The sequence below is a fragment of the Rhinolophus sinicus genome, chromosome 17 (assembly GCF_057876585.1).
Source record: "Rhinolophus sinicus isolate RSI-liver-muscle chromosome 17, RSI-T2T, whole genome shotgun sequence".
NCBI classification, from domain to species: Eukaryota; Metazoa; Chordata; class Mammalia; order Chiroptera; family Rhinolophidae; genus Rhinolophus; species Rhinolophus sinicus.
Window position 1 is genome coordinate 197159534 of NC_142517.1, and position 18320 is coordinate 197177853.

The 18320-nt window shown below is 41.1% G+C and overlaps 1 long non-coding RNA gene across 1 annotated transcript; it reads left to right on the forward strand.

Annotated features, from left to right (window-relative positions):
• The first annotated feature begins 4574 nt into the window (after nt 1–4574).
• On the forward strand, nt 4575–17864 carry LOC109452643 (uncharacterized). Its single transcript, XR_016019617.1, has 3 exons — nt 4575–4830; nt 6380–6455; nt 9880–17864. It is a non-coding gene; the product is annotated as an uncharacterized LOC109452643 (long non-coding RNA).
• The last annotated feature ends 456 nt before the right edge of the window (nt 17865–18320 follow it).

Below are 18320 nucleotides of genomic sequence, written 5' to 3' on the forward strand. Positions count from 1 at the left end.
AAAACTCTCCAAAGTCTTCCTATCTTATTCAGAACAAGAACAAAAGTACTTAGAACAATTTACAAGGCCCTACAAAATCTGGCTCCCACTATCACCTTCATCTCACCTCCTCCTTCTCTCCCCGTCATCCATTTTGCTTCACCACCTCCTGGCAGTTCTTTGAACAAACCAAATTGCCCTGCCTCAGGGCCTTTGCATTCGTTATTCTCTCTGCCTGCAATAGATTTCTCCCAGATAACCGCATGGATGTTGCCTCTCTTCATACAAGACTTCACTCAAATATCTTCTTGCAAGAGGGGGCTTCACACAACATCTTGTCTAAAATAGCAGACCAGCTCTTACTTTTACCTTGCTTTATTTTTCTTCATAGTATACATCACATGTTTGACATATTTGTGTATTTGTGTACTGTCTGCCTCGGTACTCTATAACAAACTCCATGAGAGCTGAATCTCTCTTTTGTTTTTTTTTGCTGAATTTCTATGGCAAGAAATGTACTGAGTACATAATAGATACTCAATAAATATGAATGAATGAATGAATGAATGAATGTCTTTGGGAATGACTACTAAACCGTCTTTAGGCCTAGCCTCCCTTATTAGGATCTTTCTTGAAGTTCTGGCTGCCCGCTAGACCTGCTTTGCTGGGTGTCTGTGGCACCACAAAGTAAAGCTTTATTAAGGCAGTTTAATTATGTTATGTATGTACTTGTTAATTTAAGGACTGACACTTTATTTTGTTCACTGTTCTCTTCTCAATGCTTAGTACAGTGACTGGCATAGAGCAGAATTTTAGTATTTGTTGAATATTTAAATGAATGATTTCCCCTTCCTAACCAGTTCTCCCTGACTTGCTTGTTTCTCTTTGTAACATCATCATTTTCCTAGTTACTAAGGCTTAAAACTCCTGACAGCTTGGAATTTCCCCTCTTTTCTCTTTTCCATATTCAATCAGTGGCCAAAACCTGACCATTCACCTACTTCAATGGCACTGTTCATATTGTAGTTCATCACACACCTTAAATGTCACAACAGTGTCCCAACTGGCCTCTCTCATTCCTATTTCTCTCTCTTCAGTCCATCTCTATCAGACTTTTTTCTATTTTTCTCTCCCGTAAAGTGCTCTCATCATGTTGTTTCCTCTGGCTGAAGCTTTCAATGGGTCTTTGTATCAATTAGGGCTCTTAATTGCAAGCAGAAATGGACTCTGGTTCACTTAAGTAGAAGAGGAATTTACTGGAATGAAATCAGACAGTCACAGAATTGACAGGAAGCCTAAATAATCAGGCTTGGGAAACAGGCAGGAACCAAGAGAAGGCAGATAGCCAGAACCTCAGCTGGGCCTTACCCCAGGAGCAGCCTGACTAGGGGGCTACTGCCCCTGGGCTCGCGGTGGGGCCATCTCTTGCACAGCCACCGTGAGATCTGGCTGTTGCTCCCTCTAGATTGAATTATAAACCGTCCTCTGCTTCCTGGGTCACTTACTGCAGATTCATAGCCCTGAGTAGGATCATTGATTAGACATACTTTTGAGGTCACAGTTCTGTGACCTTTCTCCCACTAAGACTTCCAATAAGGAGGGTCCTCCAACACAGGAAGGAGACTCAGGTGTTGGGCAGTTGATGATCCCAGTATATACCAACATACAGGTTCCTGAGCATGTCGTTGAAGCCCTTCACCCCCTGCCACAAATGATCATTTCCAAATGTTTCCCTTGCACACCATGTCCTGCTGAAATAGGACTACGTGCGGTTCCCAGAGCGGATCCTTCCTGCCCCAGTCCCTTAGAGCAGCTGATCTCCAAAGATGGTTCCCACTGAACCACGCTTCCTGACATTCATGCCTATGTATTGTCCCCTCCCCTTGAATCTGGGCTGGCCCTGTGGTTCATTTTCACTCATAGCATACTGTGGAAGTGACACTGCATGACTTCCAGAGAGAGGTCATAAGCAGTCTTGTAGCTCCTGCCTCAGCCTCTTGGAATGTTCACCCCAGGAGAAGTCAGCCACATATACTAGGTCTGTCTACCCTGAGACCACCATGCTATGAGCAAACCTAAGTACCATGTTTCCCCAAAAATAAGACCTAACTGGAAAATAAGCCCTAGTATGATTCTTCAGGAGGACATCCCCTGAACATAAGCCCTAATGCGTCTTTTGGAGCAAAAATTAATATAAGACCCGGTCTTATTTTCGGGGAAACACGATAAGTCACATAGAAAGATTGTGTAGAGAGAGAAATGCCTGGCCAGTCCCCATCTGTTCCAGCCAATTCAGATGAGTTGCCAGACATGTGATTTTAAAAAGCCATCTTGAATATCAAGCCCACCTGGCCTTCAGATGACTCCACCCCCAGCCTACCCACATACCCACTTATATCTGCACTTGTCAAAATCCCTCCACTTAGTGTGGCACAGGATAGAAGAAAGAGGCAGGCTTTGGGGTCAGGCTGAGTTGAATCCCTGTTTCACTGTCCCTCTGACCTTGGGCAACATAATTTCTCTGGACCTCAGTTTCTGCATATGCCGTATGTAAATAAAACACCTATCTCGTGGAGTTGTTTTGAGGAGTAGATATAAAATATGTAAAATATCTATGCATCTAGTCCATTTTAGTCTCATTGAATGGTGGCCTTTAGGAGATACCCATCCTTTTAGACCTGCATCAAATGGCACTCCCAAGGCTAATTCTCATCACTTATGAACTATATGGTTTTGAACAAAGCCCTTAAACTTCTGAGTCTTACCTTCCTCATATGTAACATGGATTTGATGATAATATCTGTGTAATGGGGGCTTCTTGACTGGGCTATCTCATGGTGTTAGGCAACACTGCCCCCTCGAGGCAGAATGCCCAGAACCCTTCAATCTGCATGGCATCAGGAATCCTTTGGAAGAGGATGAAAATCATGCCCACAATTGGGATTTGGGCATGAACAGACATGCCCAACAGACATGTCTAGTGGGCCAGGGGACTGTGGCAGAAGCCAAAACGCAGAGAGGAACAGCAGAGGCTCTGAGAGCTCATTACCCCAAGTGAGAGTTTTCGATGGAAGGGGCAGGGGCACACAGAACAGAGCAGAGGGAAGAGTGTTATCTGGAATGGTGTGAGGCTGGGCATGACCATCTTATGGCTCAAAGCATCCCCATCCCCCACTCTCCCAGGGACTTCCTGGTGAAGGAGGAAAGGTCTGGGGTATACTGGCAAGGACAGGGGTCCCCAGGGGCACACATTATCTCTACCACGGTAACCTTTATGAAAGAACTGAGAAAAAGAAGCGGGAGATGCTTCCCTACCTCAGAGAGGCATGCCAGGGGCCAGTGGACACAGGACTCCATGTGCTAGTAGACTGACAGAGAGGCCAGCTGTGATTGGGAGATGAGTGGCATTAGACAGCCCTAACCACGTGGGAGGCAATCCCATTGGGCTTCTTCTTGAATTCCCACTGAAATTTTAGGAGACATGGAGATCTGGGAAGTTACTGGATGATTCCAGTTGTGTCCTTTGCAAAACCAAGCAAAAGTAATTTATGCTGTTAGAAGGCAGTATAGTGATTACTCCTACAGAGGAAGTAGTGACTAGACGGAAACATGAAGGGGATTCTGGGGGCTGGCAATGTTTTGCTTCATCAGGGGACTAGTTATCCCAGTGTGTTCATTTTATGAAAACGTAAGTGCACTTAAGATTTGTGCACTTTTCTGTACATTACTTCAATAACAAGTTCACACACACACACCTGTTTGGGAAATAGAGGATGAACAATCATTTCCCACTGCAAGCCCTCTGTGGTGTCACCACATCAGGTAAGAGATTAGAGGGCTGGAGGCAAGGGCCACTTAGTGTCTGGCCAGACTTATTCACTTCTCCTTCCATTCATTCACTTATGGTTTATAATAGCACCTCCTACACATTGAACACTGTACAACGTGTAAGGGGATAAAAAAATTAGCAGTAGCTTCCATTTATTGGGAGCTGATTTTGGAGTAGGCACTGAACACACATCCAATGCTCGCAATGATCCCACAAAGTAGTAGTATCCGCACAGTATAATCAGCTGAAGTCTCAGAAAGGTTAAGGAAGTTGCTCAAAGTCACACAACATAAAAAGTGTCTGGATTTTCATACGAACCTGAGTCTGCGTGAACCCACAGCCAGGACACTTTTCACCGAGCTACACTCCTCTAGGATTCTAGAGGTTGGTAGGATTTGTTGACAAATTGCTCTACCACAGCAATGAGACCTTAGAGCTGGAGTGAGACTGTCTGGGTTCGAGTCTTTGGTCACATCTTTTCTGTGGCCCTCGGCAGGTTCCTTCACTTTTGAGCCTCAGTTTCCCCATCTGTATAATGTGAATAAAAACCAGGCCTTTCTCTGGGTTATTGGGGGGATTAAAGGCGACAACGTGTGTAGACCCCGGTGTCCCGCACCCTTTCAGCCCCTAGAACAGGCAGTCATTAACATCTGAGTCCTTATCACCCACACAAGGCAGAACTCCACTAGGGCCTTGGTCCGGCGTGAACACCGGCTTGAAGGTGGTTCCCTGCCCTTCGGCTTCTGATCTGAGCCATCAGGGCCCGGTGGACTTAAATGAGCGAGTGAGCCTTAACAGCCCTGTCCAGGCTGAGCGAAGAGCCCCAGTCTCCATCACCACCCAGAACAATCGGCACCAGCAGACCCGCGGGTGCGGCTATCCCAGGCCAGCTCCCGCAGGCGAGAAGAAGTGCTATCGCGAGACCTGGCGGGACCAGCGGGTTTACGGGCCGGAAGCGAGGGGCGAACCCGAGGGAGCGCGCCCCTTTCGAAACCGGAGACTCAGCCCTGCTGACAAGAAAGGTGGGTTGGAAGTCTCCGTCCCATCTGGGAATGGAGCGGGCGCGGGGGGAGGCCAGGAGGGGGTGCGGGGGGAGGAGCTGCGCAGGAGGGAGAGGTTGGCCGTGGGCTTAGCCGGGAGGGACCTCTGCGTGAGGTTTAATTGGCAGCTGCCACAACTTAGTTCACTGGACAGCTACCATGGGCGGTTCACGCGCTGTGAGCCAAATTGGCGAGGTCCCCTTTGCCCCCACAGAGTTCAGCCAGGGCTGTTGTACCTTCCTCCAAACACGAGTCACATTCCCTACTTGGGCTCAGCCTTTTAATGAGTCCTTGTGGCCGCGGAGGTGATTTGCCCTGACGCTAATGAAACTTCACCTCTGGCCCCTCCCTTGCCCAGGCCTCCATCTATGGCCGTGGAAGAGATCCTACGATCACGTTTTATAAAAGTAGTCAAATTAAGATATTTTAACCTAAATCTGTTAAGACCACTGTCTTTCCTATCTGGGGACATTGAAGTGGCTGTGGGCAGTTTTAGGCATTTTGGAATAGGGAATACTCTTAATTTGAGTTAAGTGGCGTGTGTGTTTCATGTAGGTGCTTGTTATTGCCAGTCTCTAGGAATACCCTATACCCCACTTTGCTAAATGACAAACATGGTGACCTAACAGTGCCAGAGGTCCTTGGGTCCTAGGGTATCCAGCACCAGAAGAATGAGGCGCTGTAAAAGATTAATCACTGCACAAGAGAATGTGAAATTCCTTGAAATCTTATAGCTCATAAAGAAAAGAAGCTTGATAGAGATTTCCCCAAATTTGACAACCATCTTTAAAAAATGAATTGGGAGGCTGTAAGAATCTTTTCTAAACTAGCAATAATAAAGAAAAAATTTTTATCAACCGAGAGAGGAAAGACTGAATTATCTTCCTGTTCTCTCCATAGAAAGAAACTTATTATTTTCTCTCCTTAGAGAAAATTATGTAACAAAATATTATTTAACAAACATTTTATGTTAAAAATTGTGATTTGGTATGTACTAATTTAAAAATTTTGAGTTTAATGTAATTTCTCATAAGTATATATTCAGATTTGTACCTAATTTTGTATTTGCAATTTTATATTTTTCTTAAGGAGGTCTCATGAAATGATATAAACTTCAGGCCTCACAAACTCTAGATCTGCCCTTACACGGTGGTTGTCTCCTCCTTACCACTCTAATCGGGGCAGGGCATGTGTCTATTCTCTTAATTTTTAAGATGAGATGAAAGCCCAGAGGGGTGGAGTTACTTGCCCAAGGCTTTGCTGTTGTGACTGGCAGAATTAGAACTAGAACTAGAAGCCAGCTCTTTTGGTTCTCACATATCTGGTCACACCAGGGAGGAGTGCCCTATTTTAAACCTTTCACCTTCAGTCTTCAGTGAGTAGGGCTTGAATGTGTCTATTTGGTCTGCCTTTGGGTTCTGAGCTGTAAATAGTCCAGATGAGAGGCCTGGTAAAGCTAAAAGGGAACAAGTTGTGTGTCTGAAGTGCCCCCAAATCTCAGATCGTGGCAGCCTTCTCTCTGTCCTCCCAGCGATGAAAGAAGGCCAGCATCTGATGGGAGAGAACAGCGGAAAAACTTCAGCCTTGGGTCCTCCTCCTGTGTCAGGGTAAGTGTGGAACCCTTGAATAGAAACAGAAGCAACTGGTGAACCAACCGGCTGTGTGTGAATATGCATGTGAACACGTCTTTTGTTATTTCTCAAGCCAAGTATATTTTTGGTCGGTTTCCCTGGAGACTTGAGAATATTGAGAAGCCTTACCAAGTGTAATATATACTTTTGCCAGCTCCGCTTCCTGCCCAATTCTCAAAATTAATCACCCTATCTCTCTACTTGAACTGATTTTGTCCAAGGTCACTAACTTATTTGTTGCTAAATCCAACTTCTCAGTCCTTATCTTCATTGACTCTCCCCTGCTACCAGTATTCTTTTTAAATGTAAACCTGATCCACCTCCACTTAAAATCCTTCAGTAGCTGCCCATTGCTTTTAGGACTAAGATCCAAATCTGACTTGCATGGTCAGACCCACTCCTCTCCAGGCCATGCCAGTCACACACATTGATCTTTCATTTCTCCAATGAGCCACGGTCCTTTCCTGATTACAAAGCTTTTGCACATGGTCCTGCACCCATTCATATAAATATATACGAAATACTGTATATATCTGTGCTATTTTATTTATATACATATACAATTTTATTTATACTAACATATATATGTTTATATATATATATATCTGTGTGTATTTATATTGACACCAGTATGTGTGTGTGTGTGTATATATATATATGTGTATATATATGTAATTTTATTTATACATACATAAAACAGTATTTTATTTATACCTACGGTTTTCCAGAAATTGTTTTTGTGCTGGAGATACAACAGCAAACAAAGCAGGCAAAAATTGTTGCCATTCTGGAGCTTACCTGGTGATTGTTTTTTGCTGGAATATTTTTGCCCTTCCCTCTTTTCTTTTCTTTTTTCATGGTAAGGAGTTTATTTATTCCTATTTATAATAGGAATATTATAATATAATATAATATAATAATATAATAATAATATTAAAAAAAATAACAGTTTTATTGAAATATAATTCACATACCATAAAATTTACCCATTTAAAGTGTACAATTCAATTTAGTATATTCAGAATGGTACAACTATCACCACAATCAGTATTAGAAATGTTCTAATATTCACCCCAGAAAAAACCCTGCACTCATTAGTAGTCACTCCTCCCTCCCCCTGCAAATCTCCCCAGCCCTAGGCAACCAATTCACTTTCTGTCTCTATAAATTTGCGAATTCTGCACACTTCTTATAAATGGAATCATATATTATGTGATCTTTTGTGATTGGCTTCTTTCACTTAGCATACTGTTTTCTAAGTTCATCCATGCTGCCACACTGAGGCGTGTATCAATATTTTTTTTATTTTTTTTATTGAGGTATAATTGACATATAACACTGTGTAAATTTAAGTACTTCATTTCTTTTTATTGCCAAGTAATAATAAAATTCCAGGGTATGATATACCACTTTTTGTTCAGCATTCATCAATTGAATAACATTTGGGTTGTTTCCACCTTTTGACTATTATGAATGATGTTGCTGTGAATATTTGTGTATAATTTTTTGTATGAACATATAGTTTCATGTTCTTACCTGTAGGAGTGGAATTGCTAGATCATATAGTAACTCAATGTTTAACATTTTGAGAAACTGCCAGACTGGTTTTCAGAGTGGCTGCACCATGTTTCATTTCCACCAGCACTGTGTGAAGGTTCCAATTTCTGCACATCCTTTCTGTTATGGTTGAATTGTGTCCCTCCAAAATTCATGTTCAAGTCCTTACGCCACCTGCCGCATAATGTGAACTTCTTTGGAAGTAAGGCCATTGTAGACGTAATGAGTTAAGATGAGGTCATATTGGAGTAGGTTGGGCCCTAAATCCAATATGAGTGGTGTCCTTTATAAAAAGGGGAAATCTAGACACAGAGACTCACACACAGGGAGAACACCATGTGAAGACTGGAATTATGCTGCCACAAGCCAAGGAACTCCCAGAAGCTGGGAGAGAGGCCTGGAACAGATTCTTCCTCAGCACCTTTGGAGTAAGCATGAGACTTTGATCTCAGACTTCTAGCCTATGTTAAAAACATGACAACAGGCCCAAAATGGAGTCACTTATATTAAGCCCCACATCACCAAACTGACACTTAATTACAGTTTCGGCTCTCCCAGGAATGGAATCTTAAACCAGTCAATCAGGAATCACTTGATCAGCTAGTGAGATAATCTGCCTGACAGACCCCTGTCATCCCCAAAAGGAAAGCAACCTGGCAATAACCAACCTTTTTTTGCCTATATAGTATAACGTCCTTACGCCTGCTCCCTTTTGCCTATAAAGGTGTTTCATTTTGTACAGCTCCTTGGAGCGCCTCTTTATCTGCTAGGTTAGATACTGCCCAATTTGAATCAATGTTTACTCAAATAAACTCTTAAAATTTTTAATGTGCCTCAGTTTGTCTTTTAACACCTCCAAAACTCTAAATAAATTTACAGACAATAAGTTTCTGTTGATTAAGCCACTTGGTTTATGATACTTTGTTATGGCAACTTTAGCCAACTAATACACTCACAAACACTTGTTATTGTTCATTTTAAAAAGTATTATAATAACCATCCATTGGGGTGTGAAGTGGTACCTTATTATGGTTTTGACTTGCATTTCCTTAATGGAAATGATTTTGAGCATACTTTCACATGCTTATTAGCTATTTGTATATCTTCTTTGGATAAGTGTCTATTCAAATCCTCTTCATTTTTAATTGGGTTATTTGTCTTTTTATTATTGAGTTTTAAGAGTTCTTAATATATTCTAGATAGAAGTCCCTAATCAGATACACGTTTTGCAAATATTTTCTTTTGTGCTTAGGTTGTCTTTTTCATTTTCTTGATGGTGTCCTTTGAAGCATGGAAGTTTTTAAGTTTGATGAAGTCCAACTTATCTGTTTTTTTTCCTTTGGTTGCTTGTGCTTTTGGTGTTTTATCTAGTGACATTTGATCTAGCTCAAATGTCACGTCCTCAGGGAAGACAGCATTCCTTGATATATGCTCTCACAAAACTGTCTTTGTAATTACAAATTTATTGGTGAGATTTATTTGATTGTCTTTCCCTCTAGACTGTAAACTCCAGGAGAATAGGGTCCAAGTCTGCTTTTTCTGTTTCCATTGTGTCCCCAACCCTCTGCATAGTGCCTGCTATGTAAAAGGTGCTCAGAGTCTGTTTACTACATAGATGCCTCTCCCAAGCTGTAGTCCTGCATATCTGACCAAAAAGAACATGTATGTTGCTATTGTTGAGAGGAGTGTTCTATAAATGTCAATTAGGTCAAGTTGGTTAATAATGTTACTTATCTTCACATCAAATAGGCAAAAAAAATCTCAGCAGCACTATAGATGTTCCTTCTGATCAGAGATACCCATTCATTCAAAATTTATTTATGAAATGTCTGTTGTCTCCCAGGCACTGTTCTAGGCACTGAGGACATAGCAGAGAACAGAACAGATTCCAGGAGAAGGAGAAAGTCCAGAAACATAAAAACGAAATAAATATTCAGAAGCGTCTGTAGTTTTGACCCTCTGATCAACATCAACAGAAAAGGAAAAAGAGAAGTACTGTTACATTTGCCACCGGGCACTATGAAACTGTGCCCTTGCCTAATTTTATTTCCGCAAGCCTTTACTGTAAACCGTTTATGTGCCAGGCACCACACAGAGAGGTATTGGTTTAAAGACGAAGAAGGTGAGTTTTCCATCCTTGGGGAATGCAGTGTGGGAGACAGATAGGTAAGTGGATAATTATATTATAGATGATCCATGCTGTGACAGAGGTGTGCACAAAAGTCTATAGAGCAGAGAAGAGTGACTAATTCTGCCTGGGAGTGGTGTCAGATAATGTTTGGTGGAGGAGGGGACATTTCAAGTGAGCCTGAGGGAGGACTAGGAGATGGCTAGGTGGAGAGGGGGAGAAAAGACATCTAGTTGTTTGTGGATAGAATGACTGAGTTACAGATACTGTCTAGTTCTAAAATGTGGACTGCTCATGGTAGCCTGGCACCCTCAGACAATGGGGGGGGGGGGCGGCCCATAGGGATTAATGATTTATAGAAAAGGAGGGTTGAGGCTTGAATTGCTACCAGTTAAAATGACTGAGTTGCTGTGCAACCCCTTACTGTTTCTCTATGCAGGAACCATTCAGACATCCACCATAGTTTTTCCACTCAATTTTTAAGTTAAGGTGTCAAAATGATTTAAAGCACTGCTGTACTATTTGGGGAGGGGGGGTGTAAATTGATAACCTGTAAGGAAGGCAGATTGGCAACACCTATCAAAATTATAAACACTGCATATAGCTTGTGACCCAGCAATTTCACGTCTAGTAATTTATCCTCAGATGCACTCACATGTGAAATAACGTAGGCACAAGTATCCATCACATCATTGTTTGTAATAGCAAAAGAAACAAATTAAATGTTCATCAAGAGAGGATTGGTTAAATAAATTATGATATCTCTTTAAAATGGGACACTGTTCAGTCTAAAAAGGAAACAGAATAAGGTAGCTCTTTATGTCCTGTTTGAAATGATATGATATATTGTCAAATGAAAAAAGCAAGGAGCAGAACCATTCATATAAAAATGGAGATGGAAAGAATTCAGATCCTCTGCAGAGTGTTCCAATGGCTGAATTTTAAAGAATCCTTGGCTGTCCTGCCTCCAGACTCCTTGTAATGTGTGACAAGAAACTCCTTATTGTTTAGGCTAGCTGAGAATTAGTCTGTTGTGACTTGTAGCCAAAAGGATCCAGATACCGTGTTTCCCTGAAAATAAGACCTAGCCGGACAATCAGCTCTAATGCATCTTTTGGAGCAAAAATTAATATGAGTAAAAATTAATATAAACTATTAATATAAATTAATAAAATTAATATAATGTAAGACCGGGCCTTATATTAATTTTTGCTCCAAGAGATGCATTAGAGCTGATTGTCCGGCTAGGTCTTATTTTCAGGGAAACATTGTACATAACTCTGAAGTGTGCAGCGGTCTTTGTGTTTGAACCTGGAATATGCAGAAGGGGGAGTTAACTCTTTGACTTGCAGAAAGTCTCAGTTCACCTCATTTTAACTCTCCTGGGCACTCCGAAGTGCTTCCCCTTTCTGGATATTCTGGGCTCTGGACCTGAGAGCAGCCAGCTATTCACATGATGCCGCTCTGGGAATTTCTGTGCAGAGATGCAACCTGGCAGGATCCAACCTGCCTGACTTCTTTTTTAATACAACCTCATCAACGCAAAATGCTGAAAGACTGGCAGGATCTATTTGCAGTCAGGGGGCAAGAGGGGAATGCACTGGATGCTAGAATAAAGCGTTATAATGTGGAATTCAAACAACCCACTCTCTGCTCAGGAAGACCCAGATCATCCAGACTTGCTACAGTGACTGCAAAGCTGAGAACTCTAGATCAAGCCATGTGGTCTGAGAACTTGTCCTCACAGCTAAAATTGTCCTGGCAGTATCATCCAGGCAATTTTAAGGACTTACATGACTCACTTGTCCATTCATTAAAGAAAAACAAATATTTGTCCCCTGCACTCGGTGAGGTGCTGGGAATACAACAGTGAGTCGAACGGAAATGGCCTTGCCTTTACTGACTTAGTCTAGAGGAGGAGATGACAATTAGTAGAATAATTATCAAATAAGTATACAATTATAACTGAGTTAAGTATTATAGAGGAAGGGTTTATGGTGGGAAAGAGTGGTTAAGAAAAATATCTATTTTAGAATGGAATCAAGAAGGTCTGCCTGAGGAAATGACATTTGAGCTGACATCTGAAGAATGAGTGGGAGTTAACTAGATGATTGTGGGAGAAGAGCATTCCAGGCAAAAGGAACAGTTCCTGCAAAGGCCCTGGGGTGGGGGTCGGGGGGAGCATGGACCACGGAAGGAACTGAAAGAAGGGGAATGTCATTGGAGGGCAGACAGTGAAGGGATTGGGCTGAGAGGTGAGGCTGGAGCCTGGCAAGGCAAAGCCAAGAGACATGAAAAGTATTTTTGTAAGAGCAACAGAAATCACTTGTGGCACAAAGTGTTAATTGTCCCCCAATATCCATTTCCCCTCTGTTCCTTAGTATTCAAACCACAGAGTTTTGGCTCAGCACATTGCTACCCGTTTCCCAGACTCCTTTGTATATAGATGTGCCCAAGTTCTGAGCAGTGGGTTGTGAGCAGAAGGGCAGGCTTCCATTTTCTATTTGCTTCTCACCGGCTAGAATGCAGACATGATAGTGGGGCTGGGGGAGCCATGCCCGACCATGAGATGGAAGCTATATGTTAAGGATGTCAAAGCAGCAAGACGGGGAGACCGGAACCCCATCACAATGGAGCAGTCATAGCAGATCTGACCGGTTAGATTATATGTGACAGACTGATAAACTTCTTACTTGTTTAAACTACTGTTTTTTGTCTTTACCATAGAAGTTACACCTATATTCTTAATGACTACTATGGACTGAATGTTTCTGTCACCCTAAAATTCATATGTTGAAATCCTAACCCCAATAGTATTAGGAAGTAGGGTCTTTGGGAATTGATTGCAGCGTGAGGGTGGAACCCTCATGAGTGGGATTAATGTCCTTATAAAAGAGACTCCAGAGAACTCTCTTACCCCTCTACCATGTGAGGACACGGTGAGAAGATGGTCTTCTATAAGAAAGTCTTCTATAAGCGGGCTCTCACCAGATGCCGACTCTGCCAGCACCTTGATCTTGGACTTCCCACCCTCCATAACTGTGAGATAAATGTTTGTTGTTTAAGCTGCCAATCCGTGGTATTTTTGTTATAGTAGGTTGTACAAACTGAGACAGTGACACACCACTGAAGTGTTCTAGGTGATGGAATCAAATTTCCATCTTGAAACAATTACTATGGCTGCTGTGTGTGGAAGGTAAAAGTAGTGAGAACAGTCAGAAGTCATTACACCCCCTGTTGAGGAAGATGGTGTTTTGGACCTGCAAAGTAGCTATGAAGATGGGGCCAGACCCCATTAGAACTCCTTTTGCCTGGTGTAGTGGAAAGAGCATGGACTCTGGCATTAAGAAGAGCTTAGTTTACTCCAGGATGCTCTACTCTGTAGCTGTGACCTTGGGCAAGTTACTTAGCATCTCTGATTCTCATCTATTTATTCAAATTAAAGTTCTTTTTAGGAGGGTATGGCAAATTTTAAGATGGCCTTCAGACTTGAACTGCAATATAATATGTGTATTATTTATATATACACACATACATCCTATTGGTTTTGTTTCTCTGGAGAACCCTGACTAATACAAGGGTAAACTTTCTATTGATTTATAATATGCATACAGCAAAGTGCACAAATATGAAGGGCATGGCTCAATGAATTTGTACAAAGTGAACATGCTCAGCCACCATCCACAAGAAGACTTAGAATACTGGAATTCTGTGAAAATAGCTGGAATTCTGTGAAAAGACTATTCAGCCATAAAAAATGAAAACTTGCCATTTGTGATGACATGGATTAACCTTGAGAACATTATGCTTACTGAAATAAGTCAGAGAAAGACAAATGCCATACGTAGAATCTAAAATATGTAGAATCTAAAATAATAACAACAAAAAAGAAAGAAAGAAACAAACCAAAACAGAAAACCAATCTCAATAGCTATAGAGGAAAGATTGGTGGTCACCAGAGGGGAGGGGGATGAGGGTGAAATGGGTGAAGGGGTTAAAAGGCACAAACTTGCAGTTATAAAATATGTCATGGGGATGTAATGTACAGCATAGTAACTATAGTAGTTAAATAACTATAGTAGTTAATACTGCATTGCATATTTGAAAGTTGCTAAGAGAGTAAATCTTAAAAGTCCTCATCACAAGGAAAAAAACACTTTTTTGTAAATATATATGATGACAGATGGTAACTAGACCTATTGTGATCATTTTTCAATGTATACAAAAATCAAGTCATTATGTTGTATACCAGAAACTAATATAATATTAGTTATATTAGTTAATTATTCTTCAATTTAAAAAGTAGCTAAAAACCCATGGATGACATGTACAGCAAAATTAGGTGACAAGGTATTTCCATGAACCGCAAAATACAAATGGGCAAGAACAAGGCAGCACTACCTGCATGGAACTGGCATCTGTGCAGAAGAAAGCAGAGGTAAGTAGTGGGAGTCTGATGGAACTGAGAACAGGAGGACACCATACTAACCAGTAGGTGTTCATAGGTCAATTTAAGAAAGCAGAAATTGGAATGGGTTTTGCCTAGTTCAGTAGTGAGTGAGTGCAAGCAGCCTGTGGCAAGGTCTGAAATAAATGGAGTGCTTTAGCCCTTGAGAACTCTCAGGACTGACCATCAGGGCTCCCTGCTGGGACAGGATCCCACATGGAAGAGAAACTGCTAAGAGAAGCAAAATTGAGCAGGACAGGAACAACAAAGATAGAGACAAGAGAAGGCCCAAATTAAAATGGGAAGGTGAGCAGAGCCAAGAAATCTTATAAAGCACGCTGCCATCTTTTTTATTACTACATGAAAATAACAGAAAAGAGAACTCTGTGAAGTTAGAAGAGTTACCCTGACCCGCAATTCCCTCTAAAAGTTCAGGCAAATTAATTTCATGTATATATAAGCAAAAGAAAAGTATTGAGGCCAAATCAATTACAGAGTTATAAGAAAATAAGAAGCAGAACCACAATAATACCTGCAGGCAAAGAAAGCATGTCAGAAAGACATGCCCACAAAGCAGATAAAAACCGTAACCTTAACTATTTAGAAAGAAGATAAAAGGTGTTAAAAATAACACAAGACATAAAAGAACAACATAAATCAAAGTTAGAGAAACTCTGAAATGGGGTGACAGAACTCAAAAAAGAATTAGAAATGAAAGAAAAAGTAATTTCAGAAGGGAAGGCCAAATTGGAAAAACACGAGTGAATTAATACAGTAGATAATGCCTTAAGACAATTAGAAGGTGAAAAGGAAAAATACATTAAAAGTTAAAATTTAAAAAGAAGGGAAAGGATTCAAAGAGAAAATTATACATACGAGGTCTGACAATTTAAGTTCGTGACCTCATCCTAGAAAAAGTGCTACATACCTCATTGCTGAATATCACTATGGTCACCTCGGAAGTACTCCCCTTGGGAAGCTATGCACCGATGCCAGTGCCTCATCCACCCTTCAAAGCAGTTTTGGAACTCTTTTTCTGGAATGGCCATCAGAGCTGTCTTTGTATTACCCTCAATGTCCTGAATGTCATCAAAATGTCTTCCTTTCAATATTTCCTTTACCTTCAGGTAAAGAAAGAAGTCATTGGGGGTCAGATCAGGTGAGTAGGGAGGTTGCTCCAATACAGTTATTTGTTTACTGGCTAGAAACTTCCTCACAGACAGTGCTGTGTGAGCTGGTACATTGTCGTGATGATGCCAGAGCCACGAATTGTTTTCACACAGCCTTTTCAGCACTTCCAAATAGTAAACTTGGTTAACTGTTTGTCCAGCTGGTACAAATTCATCATGAATAATCCCTCTGATATCAAAAAAGTTAGCAAAAAATTGTTGCAAAAGTTCATGAACTTAATTATCATTCCTTAATTGTATTAAAAATAGGCAAGTAAGGGGCAGCCAGAAGGCACAGTTGGTTAAAGCACAAAGGTTGCCGGTTCAATTCCCACATGGGATGGTGGGTTGCGACCCCTGCAACTAAAGATTGAAAACGGCGACTGGACTTAGAGCTGAGCTGTGCCCTCCACAACTAGATTGAAGGACAATGACTTGGAGCAGATGGGCCCTGGAGAAACACTGTTCCCCAATACTCCCCAATAAAATTTTTTTAAAAATAGGCAAGTAAGACTCAACACAGTAAACAGAAATCTCTGAGGAAAAAAATCATGGCAAGGGAACAAAATGAACACGGTGGGGCGCCCCATACAGTGAGGAACTGAGGTCTGCTGCCAACACCCACATGAGTGAGCGTGGGTGCAGGTCTCCAGCCACAGTCACATCTCCAAATGACTGCAGTCATCTCTTTGTAACCTTCATTGTAACTTCATGATAGACCCTGAACCAAAACCATCCCGCCAAGCTATTTCCAATTTTCTGATCTCAGAGGCTGTGAGATAATGTTTATCATTTTAAGTCACTAAGTTTTAGAGTAATTTTTTATGCAGCTATAGGTAGCTAATATAATGGGCTTTAGGGTAGCTTCCAGTATGGGGCTATTTCAAATATCCCTGCTCAGTACATCCTAACATATTTTATGGTGAATATATGTTCATTTTTGTTGGGTATAAACCGACAAGTGAAAAAGCTGGGTCACAGGATACACATATATTCAGCTTCAGTAGATACTGCAAAAGTGTTTTCCACGGTGCTTGGATCAATTTACACTTTCACCAGCAGTGTATAAGAGTTCTTGTTACTTATAGTCCTACTAACGCTTGATATTTCTCTTTTTCATTTTAGCTATTTTGATGGTTTGTAGTGGAATCTCACTGTAGTTTTAATATATATATTTTTGTGATGCCTAATGAAGTTTAGCGCCTTTTCAAAAGCTTGATGTCCATTTAGACATTTCCATTTACAAAACACTTGCTCAAGTCTTTTACCTATTTTAAAAATTGAGTTGTCTATCTTTTTTGATTGCTTGATTTTTTTTTTTTTAATATTTCTGGCCTTGCCCCAGAACATCAGGGAGGATGGATCTTACAAATGTAATGTAAAGCGAAAAAAGAAAAGTAAGTTTCAGATTATTATAGGATAGTTTTACTTACATAAAGTTAAAATGTTAACAACTGTCTCTCAGTAGATGGATAGACACATGGAAAGAAAGGAAGGGAGGGAGGGAAGAGGGGAAAGAGGGAGGAAGAAAGGATTCTAAGATGGCCTCCTTGGTCCCGCCTCCCCATGTTACTCCCATGATTATGTTATATTATGCGACAAAGGGGATTACTGCAGATGTAATTGAAGTTGCTAATCAGTTGACTTTAAATAGGGAGATTATCTGGGTGAGCCTAACTAACCTAATCATATGAATCCTTTAAAAGCAGGAAGTTTTCTCCTGCTGGTCACAGATGTTCCTAGTGTGAGAAGGATTCCATGCACAATTACTGACTTGTGGCCTTGCCAAGCTGAGAGCAACCCCCAGCTGACAGTCTTCCAGGAAAGGAGAACCTCAGTCCTACAACCGCAAGGAATTCCTGACAACCTAAATGAACCTGGATGCAGACTCTTACCCAGAGCCTCCAGATAAGACCCCTGTCCTTAATTTTGGCCTGGTGAAATTCTAAGCAGAGAACCAAGCCAAGCTTCCCTGGACTTCTGACCTACCAGAAGCAAGCTAAAAAATGGATGTTGTTTAAGCCTCTAAATGTGTAAGTTTGTGATAGTTGTTATGTAGCAATAAAACACACATATTTGCTTAATCAAGATCTACATGTGTAGTAAGAGAATAAAGAAATATATGGAAAGGATAAATACCAAATTTAGAATATTAGTTATTCTGTTGGGGGTGTGGTGATTGGAAGAGGAGACTATTGGGGAGGAGAAGATAAGAGAATTAAAATGTGTAAGGCAATATTTTGTTATTTAAACTAGGTGGTGAATATGTTGTTTTATTTTTTTATACCTTTTTGTATGTTTCACGTGTTGTATAACAATTTTAAAGATTCGTAACCCCCAGTCACAGCTTAGAAACAGTAGAGATGCCAATTTTCAGGGGCCTTTTGGGCTTGGACAGTGATTTCCCCCAAATGACTGTGCTAGAGACCTTTTTCCTGGAAATATAGAGGATGCAGTCCCCATAAAACTTGGAAGGAGAATCGAGTCCCCATAAAAACTAAGATTTAATTTCCTTCTACCCCAATAGGATTGGGCTAGAA